The sequence below is a fragment of the Arachis ipaensis genome, chromosome B4, assembly GCF_059453495.1.
Source record: "Arachis ipaensis isolate K30076 ecotype BB chromosome B4, ASM5945349v1, whole genome shotgun sequence".
Taxonomy (NCBI): domain Eukaryota; kingdom Viridiplantae; phylum Streptophyta; class Magnoliopsida; order Fabales; family Fabaceae; genus Arachis; species Arachis ipaensis.
Genome location: NC_142439.1, coordinates 142,193,319 through 142,215,708, shown reverse-complemented (window position 1 = coordinate 142,215,708; position 22,390 = coordinate 142,193,319). Strand labels below are relative to the sequence as shown.

Sequence of the window (22,390 nt, the reverse complement as noted above, 5' to 3'; positions counted from 1 at the left end):
ATGTCTCCGCCTGAACTGCTGTGTAATTGCCTAGACCAGCCATAAATCTAGCAATTTACCTTCCTTGATAATTTGATTAATTCCTTAATTAACAAACCCCTCACATCCCGCTTTACATGGGTTATGCATTGCCGCTCCATCAGTATTATATTTTCAGGCCTTCGGAAACGGCGGTGAGAAGAACTCCTGGTTGTGCCATCTTTACATCCACCAACAGGTCACCAAAAATTAAGAGATCCACTTCTCTTCTTTGGTGATTCCAAGAAAGAATGTTAAGTTTCATCCGATCCATGTGCATCAAAGGAAACTCTGAAAAACTATTGAAGATGATTGAGTTGGATATGCCTTGTCCAAACTCTTGAGACCATCAATGGATAATTAGGGGTGTTTAAAATTCGGTCGACTTAAAATTCGATCCCGGAATTAAGATATATTTTGTTGGATTTAAATTTATCATTTATATTCAACGTTATTTTTAGGTTGGGCTAAAGTTATGTTTTGGGTTGTTTTTACTTTTTATTACTTCAATATATAAAATTTACAATTTTTTTATAGTTCATATTATTTTCCAACCCAATAGACTAAAAATTAATTTGATTGCGAATCTGAGCTCCATTTAAAGTTCTAACAGGCTAATAAGTAATCTAGTCACGGATATGAACTCCATTTAAAGGTTTGTCATTGGTTAATGAGTTGCTGCATGCGGTAGGCAAAATTCAAACTCTCGATACTTGCTTAAGCGGGATTTAAACTCTCGACAAATCCAAATTGGTTAATTTTTACAAATCTATATATATTAATTTTACATTGAATCGACCTAATTTAACTCGCTTTATTTTATACAACTTTTAGATTGGGTCAAAATACTTAGTGAACTTTTAAGGCTGGATCCGAATCTAACTAAATCCAGTCCGACTTGGCTCATGAACACCCTCGGAAGAGTCTCTAAGCACATGACAAACTGACTATACACCTCCACAATGATGGCAATTCGGGCTCACCCCAAAGTCGCTGATGGAGAAGAAGCCAGAAAAAACAAGGAATTCTTTGAGGCCACACCCATTTTCATATAATACTCATACATGATCAGATACTTCCCCTTCTAGGTATTGTTCCAGATAATTAAAATTCCAACAGAGAAAGAGACATTCTGGTTGAAAGTTTGTTTGACTCTTACCAAGTCTTTCCACAATGGCGAGTCTGTGGCGCTTACTACCATATCCATATCATGAATGAGATTACATTTTCAATCAATTTTATTTAACTTGATTAGACATAATTATCGTTTGTTTCTTATATTTATGTTTATTATATATGATTTTTTAAATTTTAAATATTATTTTATTGAATAAAATTTTTATTTTTTTGTGCAGGTTGAAAACCATTATTTTTATTTACTTTAATTTATCAAATATAACTGATATAATTTTTAAAAATATATTTTTTAAAAATCAAATTTACTAAATTATTTTTGATAATTAAAAATTTTAATAAATTAGTAACAAAAAAATTCTAATAATATTGGACTAAAATCCTTATACAAGCATGAGAATAATTATTGAATTTGAAAAATAACATAATTATTAAATTATATATTTTATAATTATAAAATAAAAATAGTAAAAATTAACTAATATTAGAGTTATTATTAGGTGTTCTAAGTGTAAAATAAAATTATCTATTTGCTCTAATTAATTTATGCCACATATACTAAAGTGTATTTTTTATATATTGACATTCATTAACAATTTATCATTCAATTAATATATCACTGTGAAAGTTAAATTTGCATCGATAATACTTAATAATTTTTTTTAAGACTATATCATAACAGTTTATATGATGAGTGCAACAACACTACTCATGTTTTATCATTGGAATAAAAAATAAAAAATATTATATAATTGAAATATTATAAAACCCATTTCACTATCTTTTTTAAATTATTAATTAAGAAAAAGATAAGTCTTAATTTTTTGTGTATAGTAAAATAAAATAAAATACATGAATCAAATAAGAATAAATACAATAAAAATTTATCCAATATTTAAGTGTATCATCTTTAAAAATATTTTTTTATTTTACCTGGCCTAATTTTTCAATCTATTTTTTTTATCTTAATCTAAGGCATTAGCTATTGAAATAAGTATATAAATTTATTTATTCTTTAAGTAAGAAAAATTGCACCAGTATTTTAAATGTCTTTTGTTAAAATATTTGAGTCCAATACAAATTTAAGATAATATTCGACTAAAAGAATTAATATATTAGACTAAATGAAATGATCATCGAATAATTATATATAATTTGTTTTAAAAATTTACAGTTATTCACAATGATAATAGACTTATTGTTCTAAAGTAATTTACAATGATTTTTACTATTTCAAGATAAATAATAAAAATTTTACTAAGAAAATAATATAGGATACAATTTATACTTATCCTTTATGCATAAGCATTATTATTGTATATAATTACTTATAATTTCTATATAAGTAAGGTAAACCAAAAAGACGACGAAGAAGACACATAACAATCTTCATCAATTTTATTTATCACTTAATCAATTTTTCAAATTATAAATGAAATTAAACACGTTAGGGATATAATTTAAACATTGAAAAGATTTACCATGTGAAAAGTTATAATAAATTAACTTGTATGAGATAAAAATGTTAAAATTTATAATAAAAAATAATAAAAGCTTAAATAGAAACAAAATAAAAGAAATAGAGGAGATAGGAGAAAAAATTAAAGAGTTGAAATAATGCGTTATAGGAGAAAAAATATTTTTGAATAGAAGAGCAATTGGTAAAAAATGAAATTCTTTTACCATATATGAATTTTTACCTTGAATAAGTAATGAAATATAGAAATAGATAAAATAAAAAAAAAATTACATTTTTTAATAAATTAAAAAAATATTCACGATTATATAATTAATGATACATATATAATTATTAGACAATAAATTATGAAAAAATAGTAATAGAAATATTAAAATAAAAAAAAGAAATATAAACGATAAAAATTCTAACATTTAAAAAATCAAAATATTTAAGATCAATAAAAAAATAAAAAAAAATTTAATAAACAACTACTACAATAAATTGAATAAAATAACATATATATTTAAATTAATTACATTAATTAAATTAAATAATTAGTATAATAAATTAATTATAATCGTTTGACTCAATAACATAAGTTAAATAAATAAAAATTATACTTATAAATATACTGTTTAAAAATTATAATAATTTTAAAAATTAATAATTAAAATAAATAAAATGAAAAATTAATATAAATTAAAATAATTTTTTATTTATTTGAATTAAATTAAATAATTAATATAATTGATGAGTACTTATGTAGTCAAATAAAATATCGAATAATTTGATATTTATTTTAATTAAAATTAAATAATTAATTAATTAATTTTTTTTATTATTTACAATATCTCCCAGTCCATTATATCAAAAATTAATTTATTGTGAATTTAAATCTTATTTAAAAATTTATATTACTATATAATTTATTCTAGTCAAATAAGATAATCAATATAATTAATTAACGTAGTCAAATAAACATAAAATTAAAGTTCTTTACTAAAAATAAGGGTATTCTTAACAATTTAACGGTTGACATATTGACTAAAATTAAAGTGCTTAGGAGTATTCAAAATTTAGAGTAAAGTATCGTTTTTGTCCTCAATATTTGGGGTAGGAGCGTATATGATTCGGTCTGACTCAAAGATTCGGTCCGGTTCCAAACATTTTAGGGGCTAATTTGGTGTGATTTCATTGGGTCTAGAGTCGGATAAGGGTCTAAAAAATAGACCCGATCATTATTTCGGGTCGGGTCCGGACCATAACTTGGGTCACCCGAACTCGATCCGGTCATTATACACAATTAATATTTTGTTATTAGTGATGGATGATGACTATTTTTATGCGGAATTTAAATATTGTAAATTTTAATACTTTGTGTTATTAGTCATTATAAGACTATAAGTTAATGTTTTATGATTAAAATGTATAAGACTTTAGACTAATGGCATAATATTGTGTTATTTGTATTGATTTAAAAATTTGGTGTTATTAGACAATATTAGTATTGATTATGGTTATGCTTTAGTTTTAGAGAATAGTTGGTTCTTGTTATATTTTTCTAAGTGAATTTTACAAAGTCAAATAATGGTTGGAGTCTTAGAAATTTAGATATTTTCACATGCTAGCTTACAAGAAGGTATCAAGATAATATAATGTTAACGACCTGATTTTTACCCGGTATAATCGTGGCCAGAAAGTGTATAGGTTTCATCGGGTCTAGGGTCGGGTTCGGGTCTAACAAATAGACCCAGTGTATATTTTGGGCTGGGTCTGGGTCACATCATACCCGGTTTCACCCGACCCATGAATACCCCTAGTTTGGAGTAAGTCCCAAAGTTGTTCCTAACGTTTCAATCGTCCTATTTAAGTCCCTAACGTTTCAAAACTGGCTCAATGTTGTCCTGCCGTTAGAGATCCGTTAACAGAATTGGCGGCGGGATAAAATTGAGACAATTTTGAAACGTTAGAGACTTAAATAGGACGAAAATGTTGGGGACAAAAATAATACATAGAAATAAATTTTAATTTTATCCTTCAATAATATCAATTTTTTACTATACATAGTATTCAATTATTTTTTAATGACATCTAAGTAAACTACACTTAATCATATTACTTTCATTTTAAATAAATTATTTTTTTTATAATTTTACTCTTAAAGATTTTTAGTTATCATAAAATGTTTGAAGAATGACTAGTATATAAACTTAGAGAAAAGAAAAAAAAATAATATATATACAATAAAATATAAATTATACCTTTTATCTCCAATGTATCAAAATTCTTTAAAATTATAAAAAAATAAATTTATTTAAAATGAAAGTAACGTGATTAAGTTTAATTTATTTAGATGTAATTAAAAAATAATCGAATACTATGTACAGTAAAAAATTATTATTGAAAGATAAAATTAAATTAAAATTTATTTTATGTATCCTTTTTGTCCCTAACGTTTTCGTCCTATTTAAGTTCCTAACGTTTCAAAATCGTCTCAATTTTGTCTCGCTGTCAATTTTGTTAACGGATCCCTAACGGCAGGATAACATTGAATCAATTTTAAAACATTAGGGACAACTTTAAAACTTACTCCAAACGTTGGAGACAAAAACGATAGTTTACTCTATAATTTATATCAATACATTATATTCAAACAACCCCCCTTTCTTCCCCAAAAGTGAAAAAAAAAAAGAGTATCAATTATCAAACATATTAGTAGCTGGTATCTTTAGCAGCTAAATAATGGCAAAATCTTCATTGCTACTATTGATCTTGATTACCCTATTCATAATTTTACAAGCTGTGTTCGCATCACATTCATTTTCTTATCCTCTCTCAGTCAAGAATAGAAGGATTGTTGAAGAAAACACAGGGAAACGTGTGAAGCTAAGATGTGCAAATTGGCCAGCACACTTGAGTGTAATGTTGGCAGAGGGTTTGAACAAACAAACTCTAAGCAACATTGTCACCAACATTTCTTCTTTTGGCCTTAATTGCGTTCGTCTCACTTGGGCAACCTTCATGTTTACTCGTCACTTTAACCAAACCATTTTACAAACCCTTGATGCTTTGAAATTGGAAGAGACTAAATTAGGGATGATGAAGTATAACAATGATTTCCTGAACATGACTCATCCTCAAGCCTATGCTTTTGTTGTTAATCAACTTTTCAGTGCCAACATTATGGTTGTCGCCGACAACCACGTCAGCAAGGCGAAATGGTGTTGCAACTACAACGACAGCAATGGTTTCTTTGGAGACTCACATTTTGATCCTGATGAGTGGGTGCAGGGACACATTTTGGCAGCTCAACTTTTCAAGAATTTACCTAATGTGAGTATCGATATTAATATTTATAACTTAGAAGACAGAAGTAACAAATATTGTCTTATTTATTAAAATATTTTTAGGGTAATTTATATGTTTTTTCTAAAATTTTTGAAAAATCTAAAAATTATTTTTTACGTTTAATATTTTTTAATTTTGTTTTTAACGGTTTAAATATATTTCAATTATAAAAAATATTATTTATAAAATAAAATTAATTACTATGTATTTATATATAAATATATGTATTATTTAACTCATTTTTAAAATATATTTTATATTTTAACATCTATTTTTAAAAATGGTAAAACTCAGCGAAACGTAAAGTTTTTCGCAGAAACGGTCCCAAATAGAAACTCAAAAACGATAATTTTTCTGTAAAAATGAAAATGGAATAAAATTCTCTCGAAACAGGTGTGGGGATCCGAGTAGAGATCTTTGCCTCGTCCTTACTAAACTCCGAATTATTAAATTTATTTCTATATCTTTAATAATTTAGTTTTAATTTAAATTTTTTAGTTATTTCACATAATAATATATATATATATATATATATATATATATTTATTGAAAAACCTAATTCGAATTTAAAAAATATCCTCTCTTTCCTCCATAATACTAATATTGTGTGTTTCACATTTTCAGTCTCTTTTTTCCATAACTATATATATATATGGTGTGTTATTTTATATTTTTAGACTTGTAATATTAAATAATACTTTTCTATTTGTATGTATGTTGTAATAATATTTTGTAATTTTTTATTTTTTATTAAAATTTTCATATAAATTATTAATATAAAGAGATGAGGAATGAGGTCCACACAGAGAATAGATCTTATGAAAAATAGAGATGAAAACAATATTTTTCTACGACAAAATTAGAACAAAAACGAAAAGTAAATCTAGAGACAGGAATAGAAAACAGATAGGTATCTCCCATTCCCGTTCTCCTACTCCATTGCCATCCCTAATGTATTTTATACTATTAATAATTAATAACTTTAATAACTAATTTTAATATATATAATATATATATATAGTTATTCAATTATACACTTGAGTCTTAACACTTGAGTGTTACTACTTTTAATGACATGTAAATACACGTGACAACTTTCAATTAACATGTCAGTGACAATATTGTCACATTATATGTTATCTCACTCAAGTATATAATTGAAATATATTAAATATAAAAAAATTAAACCTAAATATTAAAAGTAAAATTAAAATAAAAGAAGACAAAAATATTATTTATCATTTAATAATGTTTTAAAAAATTATATTGATAACACCTTTAAAATATATTATTTTTATTGAAATTCACTTTAATACAATAACAACGTTTATTAAAAATAGAAATTATAATAAATATCTCATATAAACCTCAAGTTATATAAAAATAATTTGAATACTTTTAAAAAATAATAATAGTTTATATAATTTACTAATAAAATTATATAATACGTAATTATTTATCATAATCACATATATTATACTTATTTACTTAGCCTCAGAAAATGTTGTACACAAATAATTTTTAAGCTTTTTATTTATCTTCTACTAAATTGTTTAGTAATAATAATGATCGAATTCTAAAAAAAATTAAAAAAATAAAAGTGGATATCTAATAGTTCAACTTAACAACTCTTATTAATGAATTGTATTGTTTTCTTTTTAAAATATTTCACAAATATAATTATCCTTTTTTTTTTCTCATTTTGATTGATTTGATCGTTCTACAATTTTTTTTATTCTTTTATATTCTAAATTCTTCCCCTCACAAAACCAATTCTATTTTTCTTAATATATATAGAAATTCTGATAAGATGAAACCAGTAACCACTTGGCACTTGTCTCAGATCAACTGATCAAGGATGGATAACTAATTTGAAATTGACATTATTGAACCCAACAGGTCGTTGCAGTTAGCTTGCGGAATGAAATTCATGGCCCGAATCAAAATGCAGCAGATTGGTATCGTTACATGAGACAAGCAGCATTAGCCATTCACCAAGAAAACCCAAACTTGTTGATGATCTTCTCAGGTTTTGACTTCGCATCCAATCTTAGATTCTTGAAGGAAACTCCACTGAACGTAGAACCAAAGAACAAGGTTGTGTTTGAGACACATCACTACCCTTATTGGAACCCAACCTGGGATCATGAACCAATCAATTCTATGTGTGCTGCAGTGAAGAGTGATCTTGAGAAAAAAGACGGTTTTATCCTTAGTGATGATCATTATGATTCTCCTTTGTACTTTGGTGAGTTTGGGATGGATTTCACTGCAAGAATACCAAGTGACGAGACATGGTTGACTTGCATGTTGACTTTCCTTGCTGAGAGAGACATTGATTGGTGTTGGTGGGGATTGCATGGTAGCTATTATTTCAGACAAGGGATAGTTGATCATGATGAAGGTTGTGGTTTATTCAACTTCTATTGGAATGGATCAAATTACCCTCAATTCCCTCAGAGATTTCAGTTATTGATAAACACACTTCAAGGTATGCCGTACAATATCATAGGATAAATTATGGTTTTAGCTTCTCAACTTTGGGCTAAATTTTAATTTTGTTTTTAATTTTAAAAATATTTTTTATTTCAAATATTTTATTTTATTTTTTAATCAAAATTAATATTTTTAAAATGTATTATAATTTTTTTAATAATAAAGACAAAAATAGTCATTAATTATAATGATTATAGTAGTGGCTAAAGTGATTTAAAAATAAAATTAATTAAAAAAAGATAATAAATCATTTATCAATACCATGTTATTAAATATTATATAGGTAGTCATTATAACAGTCAAACAAGTTTGTCGGATGATAGTGAAAATTTCTTGATTAATTATCAAAAGAATTTTAATGTTATATTATTAATATATCAAAATTAAACAAATTTTTTAACTAATATTGATTTCAATTATATGTGTTTGTTTATTATTATTATTAGAGGTTTAATTAAGTTTAATTTATACAGATCCATCTTCAAAGGCACCATATTCCCACATCTTGTATCACCCACAAAGTGGGCTATGTGTGAAAGCTCATCAAAACTACAACCGAATTGAACTTGGTGATTGTAAAAAAGCAAGTGGGTGGAATCAAGAGGGAGACAAGATCAAACTGAATGGAGATCATTGTTTGAAATCTCTTGGAAAAGAAGGTGATCCTGCTGTTGTCTCATCTGATTGCTTATCAGGTGACTTAAGTAGTTCTTGGAAGTTCATATCAGATTCTGGTTTGCATTTACAAGACAATATTGGATTGTGCTTAGACAAAGATAGAAACTCATCAATATTAGTCACAAATAAATGCATTTGTGTTAGAGATTATGTTGGGTGTTTGGATAATCCCCAGAGACAATGGTTTCAATTGGTTCCAACAAATGTTGAATAATTATGTTATTTTTATCGTAATTATATACAAAAAATTATTGGAGACAGTAATTTTTAGTATTTTTGGCCATCATTTAACTAGTACAAACACTAAATTATCTTTAACGAATAAATTTTATTAATTTAAATATACAAATTCTGAAAAATATGGGCGCAAACTATATTAATTTATGTACAAAATTCTGATAAATATAAGTATAAATTATATTATTCTTATGTGAAAATCGTCTATAAATATAAATACAAATTATTATTAACCAAAAATAATAATATTTACTGTCTATATAACATTGCTCCCTATGATCATAGAGGCCATTATTAACGGAGAATAAGAAAACAGTTACAAAGCTCTGCTGATAACAACAATTAGTTAATTAGTTATATACTGTTAAGTTAGTTTGAGCTGCATTTCATGGTTAATCTTGAAATTTGGTATTAGATGAGATAGTGTATAAATAGAGGTCCAAGCTCATTATATTCGGATGGGAGTAACAACACATCTAGTAGGACCCCCTTGGCAGGTAACACTCGGCTCAATGTCAATATTGCTCTTAGAATTTGCTATTGCTCGTGGGCCATCTCGAACAATATCTTGGGTAGTACCCTTATCAGGGATGTTGCCAACAACAAATGAATTAGGAGAATCCCCATTGACCCTTTCTTGAGAGCTCTCATCGCCTACAATTACCGGATCAGAATGTGCATTTGGAATTGTTTTCATTTTACCCAAAAGACGATGAGACCTACGCTTCACAGCACTTCTAGATGAGCTAACCACAGCCTTACCAGGAGACTGTGAAGACTTAACAAAGCAAGCAGCGGCAGAAGAACCTTTAGCTTTTGCTGTTCAAGAAGGAGAAATTCTTGAACCAGTGGAAATTGGTGAAGGCGTAGCATCAATGGAAGGCCCAGGTGATTTTTTAAGAGACCTCTTTGCAACCTTAACATTTGAACTCTCCACTTTACTGCGGTTGACCACTTCAGCAGTAACAACTGAATCATCAGATTTTTTCTTTGAAGAAGGCGGATGTTTATAACACCTGGCGTCCAAGTCTACAAAACACCAACACAAAAGATACAACAGTCAAACACACAAAACTTAAAAAAAAAAAAAAAGAGGAGAGAAGGATGAAAAGAAGTGAAGAAACAAAAAAGCAAAGAGCAAATATTACTTGTAATGGTTGAAGGAGAAAGGTTGCCAGTTGTAACACCCTCACTACCAGAATGTCACGCTTCCGGCTGCGCCACTCTGATTGCAAGAACTGTTACGACTACTTTATATACTTAATATTAAAATAGGAGCATGTGACTCAACATCGTATCGTTCCTTTCTTAGAAAACCGGAAATAAATACAATATCTTAAAAAAACAAGCAGACATAGATTCATATACAAGACTTCTTACATAATATCTTATAATATAATATACATAAAACATACAACTTCTATCCCTCTTACAAAACTGTAAAAACAAGGACGAGGAAAGAAAATAATCTAACTAATACAACAACATATAAACCAAACACAGTATAACTCTTCTTAATGCTTCTTCATCCGGTTCCTGAAAAGGTAAAGGTGTAGGGGGTGAGAACCTAACCACACGGTCTCACCATGGAGTTTCAAAGTTGTCATAAGAAGATATTTAATAAGAAAACTGTTTTCAAGCTCAGTGATTATCATTGCCTTATTGCCTTATGAATCTTTTAAAAACCAATAGGTAATCATCCAAAACCTTTTCAAAGAAACAATGTTTAATCTTTCAAAAAATCCCAATTAGAAACCAACCACGCAATCAAACAACACAATCATTAATTCAGCACCAAAGTTCATTTTCAAATGTAGCACGCCAGGACAAACATAGGCAAGACAGACAAGGAAAGCACAGGTTTAGGTAGCAGTTACAGCAAATAGTTCAAGTAGCAGTTAAGAACAGTTTAGCAATTAGGCAAACCAAAACAAGTTCAAACCCAAGCAAAGCATACAAATGCATATGATGCATGCCTGTCCTATGGCTGATGAGGCTCATCTGTCGGTTATCCAGCCAACCCGACAAGTCTGAATTGTCCTTAGACTGTCCCCCGACGTGCATCCCCAAGAGTCTATGCATAGCTTTTTCTCAAATAATCAATATTGCTCAATAGGGGTAACATTCCCAGGAATTTATATAGTGCCCGGTCACACTTACGTCATAGGATCAACAGAGTATCGAGTTTTCAACCTGGTACACGTGGTGGCAAGCCATGGTACTTTATCCAGGGAACCTCGTATCTCAGATAATTCAAATTCATAAGCCATATGAATAATTCAAAGTTCATATCTCAACATTCTTAACATTCTCAACATTATAATCATTCATCAATTCAAATCTCATTTTCCAATTCATTCAAAAACCATATTTCAAAGAAAATACTCATCATCCTTCTGTCCATTCTGTCCATTAACAATCCCAATTCAAAACATAATTTTTTCTTTGATAAATAAATCAATCTTAAAACATATAATGTTTTAAAACCAATCTTTTTAATTAATTACTTCAAATAAAACTTCAAATTTTATAAAATATCAGCAGCAACTCCTCTAAAACTCAGATTCTGCCACCATTTTCGGGTCCCAACCAAACCAAACCAAACACCTGTTAATCAGTCAAATCACTTCCAATAACCATTATCACAATATCAACACTCAACCCAAGGAAATTACAAAATCCAGAATTTAATCAACCAATCCTATAAATCGTAATTTTAACCAACTTCAACCAACAGCAATCAATCGATAATTAAGAATTCTCGGTCTTCTCTAAACAGTTTCAAACCAAACCGTTCCTCAAACCCTTTTCGATTCATTTTCCAAAATAGCAAATCATTCTCAATAAACAAACTGTTTTCAAATATTAAGTCTTTTCCAAATTTGTTTTAAAATCAAATTCTGATATTAAATCGGGTTCAAATCAAATTTCAATATTCAATCTTTCCTAAACCAAATCGTTTATAAAATTAAACTAAATGCCAATACTAAATCTCTTCCAATAATTCAAGAAAAACCACTTTAACCACATCAGTCAACTAGTTAGAATATTCAACTTCCTCATTTGATCGATCAATCAATCGAACTAACAATCTCATTTATCCAAAACAACTTAATTCAATTCATAAGACTCACGAAATCACAAAAAATGTATTTTACGCATTAATATCGATTCATAACAACTCTGGTAAGTAAAACAAGTTTAAGAAAAACTCTCCTACCTCAAAAGTCGAAACCTTTAATAGTTAACGCATCAAGGGTCCCTTTTTTAGTCTTAACTCGCGGCAGCAACCACGAGAAACGAAGAAGGATGACACCGTAACAGCCTCTATTTTAATCATACAGTTTCCAGAACTCGACCCTAGCATATTAACATCATGAACTTCTCAAAATTTTATAGCAGAATAATAACGGTAAGAATTCCAGGGCTAGAATAAATTACCACAATTAAAGAAAAATGCCGCAACGGAGGGGCAGAAGCTCCGACAGCTACCTCAAGTGACGACAATAGCCCCAAGCTCCAAAGACAGCAACTGTAAAAGCTCTGTTGTGACAACAATGTTCCAGGAATTCAGAAGAACGGAGATTAAAAATGAAACCCTTACCGACAGTAGATCTCAGTAACGGCAGTGCCGTTTCCCGGCAACCAGGCACGGCGGCGCGGCGAGGCTCGGCAACCCATCATCAACCGCGGTGACAGGGCGTGCGACGGCGGCGGCGGCTTCGCGCTGCACGACAGCGCCTTCCCTCTTTCCACTAGAAGCGCTCTCTCTCGCTCTCTGCTCAGTATTTCTTTCTTTTCTTTTGTTTTCTTTTGAAACAGCTGTTAGTGGCGTTTATGGGAGGGGTTAGGGCGGTGAATATGGCGGTGAGGTTAGGGAAAATTTGGGATTTTGTTTAGTTAGGGTTAGGATTGTGTTTTGGGGATTTAGGGTTTTGATTTGGGAATTAGGGTTTAGGCAAGGTATTAATAAAAAACCAAATTTAATCCAATAATAATATCTATAAAAATACTATTTAATTGCCAACTTAAAATTTATTTTCAAATTAATACTTCAATTCAATAATTAGAGATAATATAAAATCAGTTTCCCTTATAATCATGAAATAAAGTTAATAAACCTAATTATTCAACTTAAAGCATATAAAATTCTTTTTATTATTCAATTACTAAATTTTTAAATCATAAATAAGAAATTGTTTAATTTATATATATATAATCTCTTAAAATATAATCTTAATTAAATATAATAAATCATAAAAAAATTTATTATTTAATTTTGTAAAAATCCGAAGTCTTACATCAGTCATGAAATATGGATCCTTGATCAAAACCGGAATAAATGATCTGACATCTGAAACAGAGGTACCCTCATATTGCCTAATATGCTTCTTCATATGGATAAGGTAATCCACATACTCCATTGTAACTCTCCCATCCCTATCAAGAGGAACAACCAAGCAAGGATTGTACTCCATGAGTTCCTTTTGAAACAAAACCTTTTTCATTAAATTTTCCAGTGGAAAGAAAATATGCTCCACATTCTTTGGATCTTGGTCCCACCCTAGTTGGCAACTTACCCTATCAGGACGGTAGTTCACTGGACAGATCAAAGCTCCACAATGAAAATTCCTATCCATAACAATCAGACCAGGAAAGGGGGTAGGAGAAGTACACAGAAGCCAAAAGTCATAAGCCCCTTCCTTGCCAGTGGAAATATCATTGCGGCCATGTTCAAGATCAGCAGAATATATACGATGAATAACCGATGCACTAGGCAGGTAAGAGGTTACATACGGGCGAAAACAAAAATTTTTTTCCAAATTAATAACATCCTCCAAAGATTTGGAAGGATGAGCTGAACCCCAAATCCAAGCACGAGGACTTGCCTTCTTATCTGGAAGAATTGTAGGGGGCTTACGGATGGGAGCAAACTGATAGAACCGCTCAAAAAGAAAGAGTTGAAGAAATATTTCGTCAATGAAAGCCAATACTGGAAAGCGACCATGAGCAATCTTGAGTTGCTGGAAAAATTGATCAAGTCGCGTATATAAACTGCCGAGATACAGAGAAGCCAATGGCAGACGTTCTCCTCCAGCAATCAAGCAAGCTAAAAGAAACACCCCATGGCTCATACACTCATCCGCCAGTCCCAAAAACACATATTTACTTAACCAATAAGCAACAAAAGCAGCTTCCCTAAGATCTGAAGGAACAGCAGGAGCAGGAACAAACTCACCATTGAGGAAATCACCAAAGAAATAACGAGACCAATTAGAGTAAGAATACTTAACAGTAATCTTCTTCTTCTTGGAATCTTGCTTGTCGCCAACCACCTCTTTTCCTTTCGTGGTCCCACGAGTCTTTGGATGCTCATCCTTGGAGGAAGATTTCTTAGCACGTCTACTCTTGGACAACTCTTTTGCATATCGACCAGCATCACTTAAACTCATTTGAAGACGTCTCGCAAGCTTAAGCAGATCAGAATTTGGGCGAAGAAGAGTGAGATCCACACTACCAAACCCCGGCAGTTGAAGAAGAACCACAACATCTTCCAAAGTGGGTGAAAACTCACCACAAGAAGTTAGAAAAGTATGAGTATGAGAACACCACCTCTGTCAAAGTAAACTCATATCATATCCATTTCGTTGAACACCCAAGCATGCCAAGAAGAAATCAAGTAGTGCTTCTTCAATATATAGCAACAAAGTAAAGAAATGATAAGAATCAATTATGATGATAGATGGTAGAGAACAACCAACTTGCAGATGTGCGGATAGCCTCAACAACACCAGCAAGTTTTATTCTCCTCACAAAATTACCACCCTCCTCAAACAACACTGTGAATACCCACTTTTGCCAAACCTTATTCACGTGAGTAGCTGCCTCAGATTTAAAACGTCCATGGAAATTCTTAGCACTTCAACCGAGAACGAAGTAGAGCAGGACCCACTTGATATGAAGGCTTCTCAACAAATTCACCCAAAACTCTACGATCTGAAGAATCAAAGCTGGGTTTCATAGTTTTATCCATACCTAATAACGAGCCAGAGGAAGGAAGGTCCAAAAAAGGTTTCTTAATCAGAGGAGTATCCACAAAAATAGCCCTCTTATCTGATGGTTTAACCCAAGTTTGGGGGACAGATTCAGAAAACTCGATTGCATACTCTTGAGGAACATCGTCCATATCATCCACAGAAGAGTCAGTACCCAAACTAAACTATTACTAGAGTCCTCTGGGTCACTATCCACTATCTCAGCAAGTTTCACACGAGGCATGACAACAAAAAGAAATAATTCCTAAAAAGGGGGAAAAGAAGGAGAACGGCAACAACAAAATAGAGTGAATATTAATATCACATGAATACTAACGACAAAAATACTCAAAAAATAAAGTAGAATATCGCAGGACACTGAAAAAATTCTAAAAGTCAAAGAGCATCGCATGTCAAGAAAACAAGCAAGGAGTTCTCAAATAAAACAAAAAAGTAAAGGTATGAAAATTATTCATTATATTCTTTACCTGATAAGGCCACTAACTCCTCATATCCTCACAATATCATATTTCATTTGGTGAAGTATATGAAAACATTGCAAGACATTATACGTTTATAACTTTAAAAGAATACGAATATTTGAACACTAGTAATTTGCTCTAATTGAAAAAAAAAAGTTTATAAACAAATTACTTATGAATTATGACTATACTATACAAAAAAAAATTCTCTTATTTTTAAATATCTATTTTATAGTTACAAATGAACATTGCTCATAATTTTTAATTCAATTTCTTTTATTTTGTGATGCCATTGGAAACATACACAAATGAGAACATGTACAAATGAGGATATAACATCTAAAGTTGCAAAGTGAAAGACCTTTATCGGAGAATCCCTATAGCTAATTCTAAAATTAGCAATCCAATAAACATGGGGGCTGAAAGGGATTTCATGAGAACGAAGACAAAGAACATAATAACAAGGATTCAGAGTAACAAGAATACGAATGATGATCAGAGTTCAGAATCACACGAATTTAGAGTACCAAAAGTTTAGACTAATACCAAAAAATGTCAAATATACAATAGCAGAAATTCAAGTGTCAGAATCTCATACAAGAAAATAAGTGTACACATTATATGACCAAAAAAAAAGAAGGAGCAAGGCTGAAGACAAAAGGAAGAAAAGAAGAAAAAGAGTCTTACCGAGTAAGAAGACAAAGGGTTTGGATGGTGGTGGTGATAACAGTGATGGTACTGAAAAATATTGCCATGTAGAAGAATGCCCTAGCAGAGATGATGATGAACACGCTCTCCCTATCCTTCCAGGTGTTCTCTCTCTTTATGCCTCTCTCCAAATCCAGGTACTCAAATTTAAAACGCGTCCAATTAAAAGGGTAAGAGTTTCTCCCCTTCTCATTTCCTTAAAATATATATTTATATATATATATAATAATATTATGTACACATACATATACTACTTTTAAAAATAAATACATACGTACATACAAATAAATTATGAATATATACTAATCTTATTTATTTATTTTATTAATATTTTAAATATTTGCACAATAACATTCTTTTATTCATTTTTTATGAGTACATAATCATATTCAAATTATACAAACATATTTATATTTGAATATCATTTACCAATACATATATTATTATAACAAAAAAAAATGAATAAAAGACAGGAGATTTGATCCTTTAGAGTTATGATATATATATATATATATTATTTTGTTAGTATGTTTTAAAAAAAATATTTAAATTATTATAGCTCTGTTGAGTACAAAAAATTCAATGCAACTTGAGGGAATACTTCGTACCCTCAAAGACTGCAGGGGGCTTATGATTGTGTACTAAAAATATAAACTTTTTTTGTACATAAATATTTTTTTATAATGACCTAAAAAAACATGGTAAAAAAAGAGTCAAGTTCCTCCTAAAGGTATTGGGTAAAAGGATGGAACCCAAAAGAGCACCTTGAGGAGTTGAATTTCTCTTCAATGGGAACTAAATTGGTGGAAGTGGGTTGGTTGGATTTGGAGTGTAAAGAGCGTCATCTAGTTGAAAGAAAACCAAACTAGATGTCCCTTTACTAATGTCACATGTCATGAGCTTTAGTTTAACTTGTGAAAATCAACTTCTTCCATTAAACAGTTGAAAAGACTTAAAGTGACGGGAATACCTAAAAATATTTTGGACAAAAGGAGTAAATCAAATGTCAAACTATAACCATTGGACAATAGATTTCCTCTTCATCATAGTTTTACACTATAAAAAGGACCTCAAACCACCTCTGTAAAGCATCTTCTTTTGAGACCTTTCTTATTTTTGAAGCTGAGAAGCTAGAAAATCCATCGTTTTCTCTCCCCAAAATTCCTCTCATTGTTCTTCATTTCATTCATCAACTTCACGAGCAAAAACTGGTATTCGGGTGTTCCACCAGAATACCCGACACCAATTAATCAACCCTGTCCACTTTAAACAAAGCTCATTCATCCTCTTGTGACATTAGTGGAGGTGTCAACACTTGTTCTCCACCTCTATTTCCCATCATTAGTTCTTGTATTGCTTATTTGTCATTAATAGAAGTGTGCTCGAATCTCTCATCTTAACCATTATTTTTCACTTAATCTATTTTTCACGAAATTCACCCGAATCAGTTAGTTTGAGCTGCATTTCATGGTTAATCTTGAGATTTGGTATTAGATGAGATAGCGTATAAATAGAGGTCTAAGCTCATTATGTTTGTACGTTGAATATTCTAGCTCAATACACAATTACTTCTTCTGCAAGTTTCTGCACTCTATTTACATATTTTTTAATTCTTCCCTGATCACAATCTCATATTTTGATTTGTGATATTTTTTGTTTGTTTTCTCTTTATTTCCTTTATGATAGACCCATCATCACCATTTCTGTATCACTTTTATTATGGAAATTACTCTTTTCGATTCGTCCAAAAAAAGAAAAAATATTTTACCTAATTGCTGATAAATTCAAGGATGATAATTATTCTACATGACGATATCCTGCTATGCTTATCATAGCAAGTCTTGGCCTTGAGAGTCATTTAGATCCAACCAAGACCTCTCAACAATTCACATTTGATGCTGCCAAAAAAACAATAACGGAATTTAAGGAGTAATAAAATTGATGCCAGGGTGATCTTACTTTTACAACTTGGCTTGTTGCCTCAATGAGCACTTGTTTCAAAAACAAGGTCAATCATCTCACTAGATTTCATTAAGTATAAGAAAAGATAGATGAATATTTTCAAACAGCTTCTTCTATGTGTGTTCAAAACCTCAAGATCCCACTACGATCTTACAAGAGAACTAGCCCCGCAGGCCGCATACGAGTATGTGTCCAAGATTCGCAAAATTGTAGATTCCTTATTTGCTTTTGGATACAAAGTACCTGAGGATGATCGTCCTCAGGCTATTAATAAAGAATTGTCAAAAGAATATGATCAAATACATTTCTTCGGTCAAAGATAGGAGATCTTTTAAAGTTGAAGAGGCTGAAGCCTTCTTACTTTCTTATAAAGAAATTCTAGAATGCTTTAAGAAACTAAATTTTGACATGCTTGTAGCTCATTATGTTCAAAATTTAGTACCATCATTTGATTATAATCCTGGGAATACTTTCAAACATGGTTGTAGAGGAAAGAACAGCCATGGAGGAGGTAGATTTTAATACACTAATAACAAGAGTAAATAGTCATTTCTGGCCATGAAAGATTGAGGCGCTGATAATACTGACCATGATCAATTTAAATTAACTTTGTAACCATGAAAAATTAATCCCGTTTGACATTTCTAACTAAACGTCAATTTTTCAAATTTGTCGTTAGTTTGGCTTCTTACGTGGCAAGTACCCTTCCAATTTAGCTTCCCAACGTGGTATTATCTCCTAATTTTACCATAATGACTCTATGTGATTCTTCTTCATAAGTGTGTAGGTTCTTCAAAAATCTGAAACCCTAATTATGAAAGGTTGAGAATGTAGTTATGAAGATAGAAAAGATTAACGAAGAAATTATAGAAATGAATGTAGTTATGAAGATAGGAATGATTAACGAAGAAATTATAGAAATTAGGGTATGAATTTTGTCAATTGTTATAGGACTTGTGTTGTGCTTCCTTTCAATCATGTTCTTAGCATTTAAAATGTAGAATTGAGGTTTGATTTGGTCATCTTCTTTTCCTGGGTTGGTGTTGAATTGGAATGGAAGGGGAACGTGACGTTGAACTAATTCCTGGTTGTTTAAAATATTTTTTGACAAAAATAACCTGATAAATATATATGTGTGGACATATCTAACCATAGAAAATTGAAAATTTGACATAAATAACCACTTAAAAATTCAAAATTCAACATAGTTGGTTATATTTTAGATCATAAACACTGGTCTAACTTTGACATAGCAATATATGAGTTGTGACAATTAACAGCTAATGAAAATTTGTGAACCGAATGAATAAAAATTTGACAAAAGTAACCATTAAATATTCGAAATTCGACATAGGTGCTTATATTTCAAATTACAAACTCTAATCTAACATTGACATAGCAATATATATGAATGGTAACAATTACTAAATGAAAATTCTTAAACCAAATCAATGTGGGACAAAGCCAAATATATAATCATCTCCCATTAACATAGTAGACATATAAGTTAATGCTAATTTATCATAGTTGTTTGATGAGAATTAAGTAACAAAACAAACCATGGTCAATGTTACCCTAAACACCAAAACATTATAACTAAGTTCCCAAAAAAATTGAAGTGCACATGATCTATGTAACAACCATATTTAAACACTACAACAAAAATTTCTTAATCATATCAATCTTAGATCCTAATTAGGTGTGAAATTGCTACTGCCACTAGAAAGTCCAGTTATTGGTGCTCCAAGTCTTCGAGTCGGCATAAATTGCATGAATTTGGTAGTGCACTAGCACCATGCATGGTTTCTTGGCTAACAATATGCATACTTGAGGGGTTGCTTATTGAAGGAGGTCTATCTCATGTTGTTGAACAGAGTTGGAGGAGGCCTCTTGTTATTCTTTCTTTTGGTTGGCCTCTTGCTATTGGAGGGCATATTCTGCATTGAATGTCTGATTGGTGGTGGTCTTATAGATGTCAGTTGAATTGGAGATTGGTTGGCTTGAGGAGGAATAAGTGGAACAGGGTTTTGGTATCACCTGCTTAAAGAGGAAATAATTGCATTAACAATTAAAAACTATGAGAAAATAATTACATTAACAGTTAATAACTATGGAATTGTCGGAATCACCATAGATGGCGCTGCAACAGGTGCGGCTGCTGCTGCCAGTGCTGCATCTAGGACTGCTGCTTGTCATGCTTCTTCGTTTGCACCGATGTCGTCCTTTTTTTTTTTACATGTTCTAATATTATGTTGGGCCTGAAAAAGTAAGAAACAAGTAAGGATACAAATATAACATGGTATCAAAATGACACTAATTGTAAACAATCATATAATAAGACAATATTTGCAAACTATTAGCCCATATTTTTGCTTGACTCTGTAAGGATATAGTTGTGGCTTTGGTGCATCACTCCTTTTGTTTCTCTTCTGTGTTGGTTTTTTGCTCGGCCTCTTGTATGCTGGAGGCAAAATGTTTGCATAGCCATGCTTTTTTCAAAACTCATTGCTAGGAACAAGTTGAACTAATAACTCATATGATCATGTTTTGTTGTATGCTCCAATAGTGAGCTCATTGTTCACGTATTCCTCGGGTCTTCTATTCTAATATACTAGAGCAGCACAAGCTTGTCGACAGAGGAGACCATTTAATTGCCAAAATATGCAGTTACAAGTTTTCTTGCCCAAGTCTACGCTGACCTTAATCGGCAAGTAATAAACCTCAAATATGTTACCAGCTAAATCACCCGTTGGGAAAAGCCTCCAACGATTGCTATCCCTCTTCTCGACTTTCAATCTACTATGCTGAACCAGAGTAATTCTGTCCAACCATATACTCTACTAGTGCCTTCTTGTTCCTGGCCAAGATGCGCATAATGTAACATCTAATCTCTTCTAGTATGCTGATAATTGGTTTTTCCCTCATCTTTTTTTATGCAACCGTTGAACACCTTGGCATTGTTGTTTGTGATGTTATCGCTCTTCGGTCACTCGCTAAAATATGATCGACTCCATTGACAAGGTTTAATTCGCTTAAGATATTCACATGCGAGAAGGTTCATCCTCTTAACTCTGTCCATGACAGCATCAAATTCCTGCGAAGTCATGGCTTTTGCACGGCTGAACAATGCTTCTTTGAAGTCAAGACCATTCCATTTCTAAGCAAAATTTTGCCATATATGCCTAGAACAAAATCTATAATGTGATCCTGACATAATTTCCTATAGAACAGGAATAAGACCCTATAATACCCAGCACAACTCAAATATATTACAGCTATACATTATAATATCAACATACAATACAATCATATAAATATGTTACAACTACACAACACCAAAAAATCGTACAATCTTATAAAGGATATAAATATCTTATAGCTATATATCACCAAATTTCATATCAAGCATATAACGCATATAAATATGTTACAGTATATCAAGTCTTGTACCATTTTAATAAGCTTACTTATTTACACTTTTCTTGAGGTTATCAAATTTTAGTTCTTTTTTTTTGTATTTTTCAAGTTGTGAAATTATCAGTTTTGTCATCAGTGTACTCTCAATTGAATGATGATTGATGCCTGATTACCATCAACAACTGCTCCCCGTAATACCCTTTAAGAAACGTCCCATCCATACAGATAAACAGTCGACATCCACCTAAGAAACCAATCTTGCAAGCATCAAGATAAATATATTCTCTTTGAAATGTTGTCTGAATCAAGCATCGGCGTTGTCTCAATAATAACAATTGAACAAGGATTACACCTTAAAATCTCATCTCTGTAGTCTCGAAGCAATGAATATTGTGCCTTCTTCGAGCCCTCAATTC

At 30.8% G+C, this 22,390-nt stretch overlaps 1 pseudogene; it reads left to right on the top strand.

The window, feature by feature from the left end:
* The first annotated feature begins 5,353 nt into the window (after positions 1–5,353).
* LOC107637289 (glycosyl hydrolase 5 family protein pseudogene) lies at positions 5,354–9,347 on the top strand (annotated as a pseudogene).
* Positions 9,348–22,390: the final 13,043 nt, after the last annotated feature.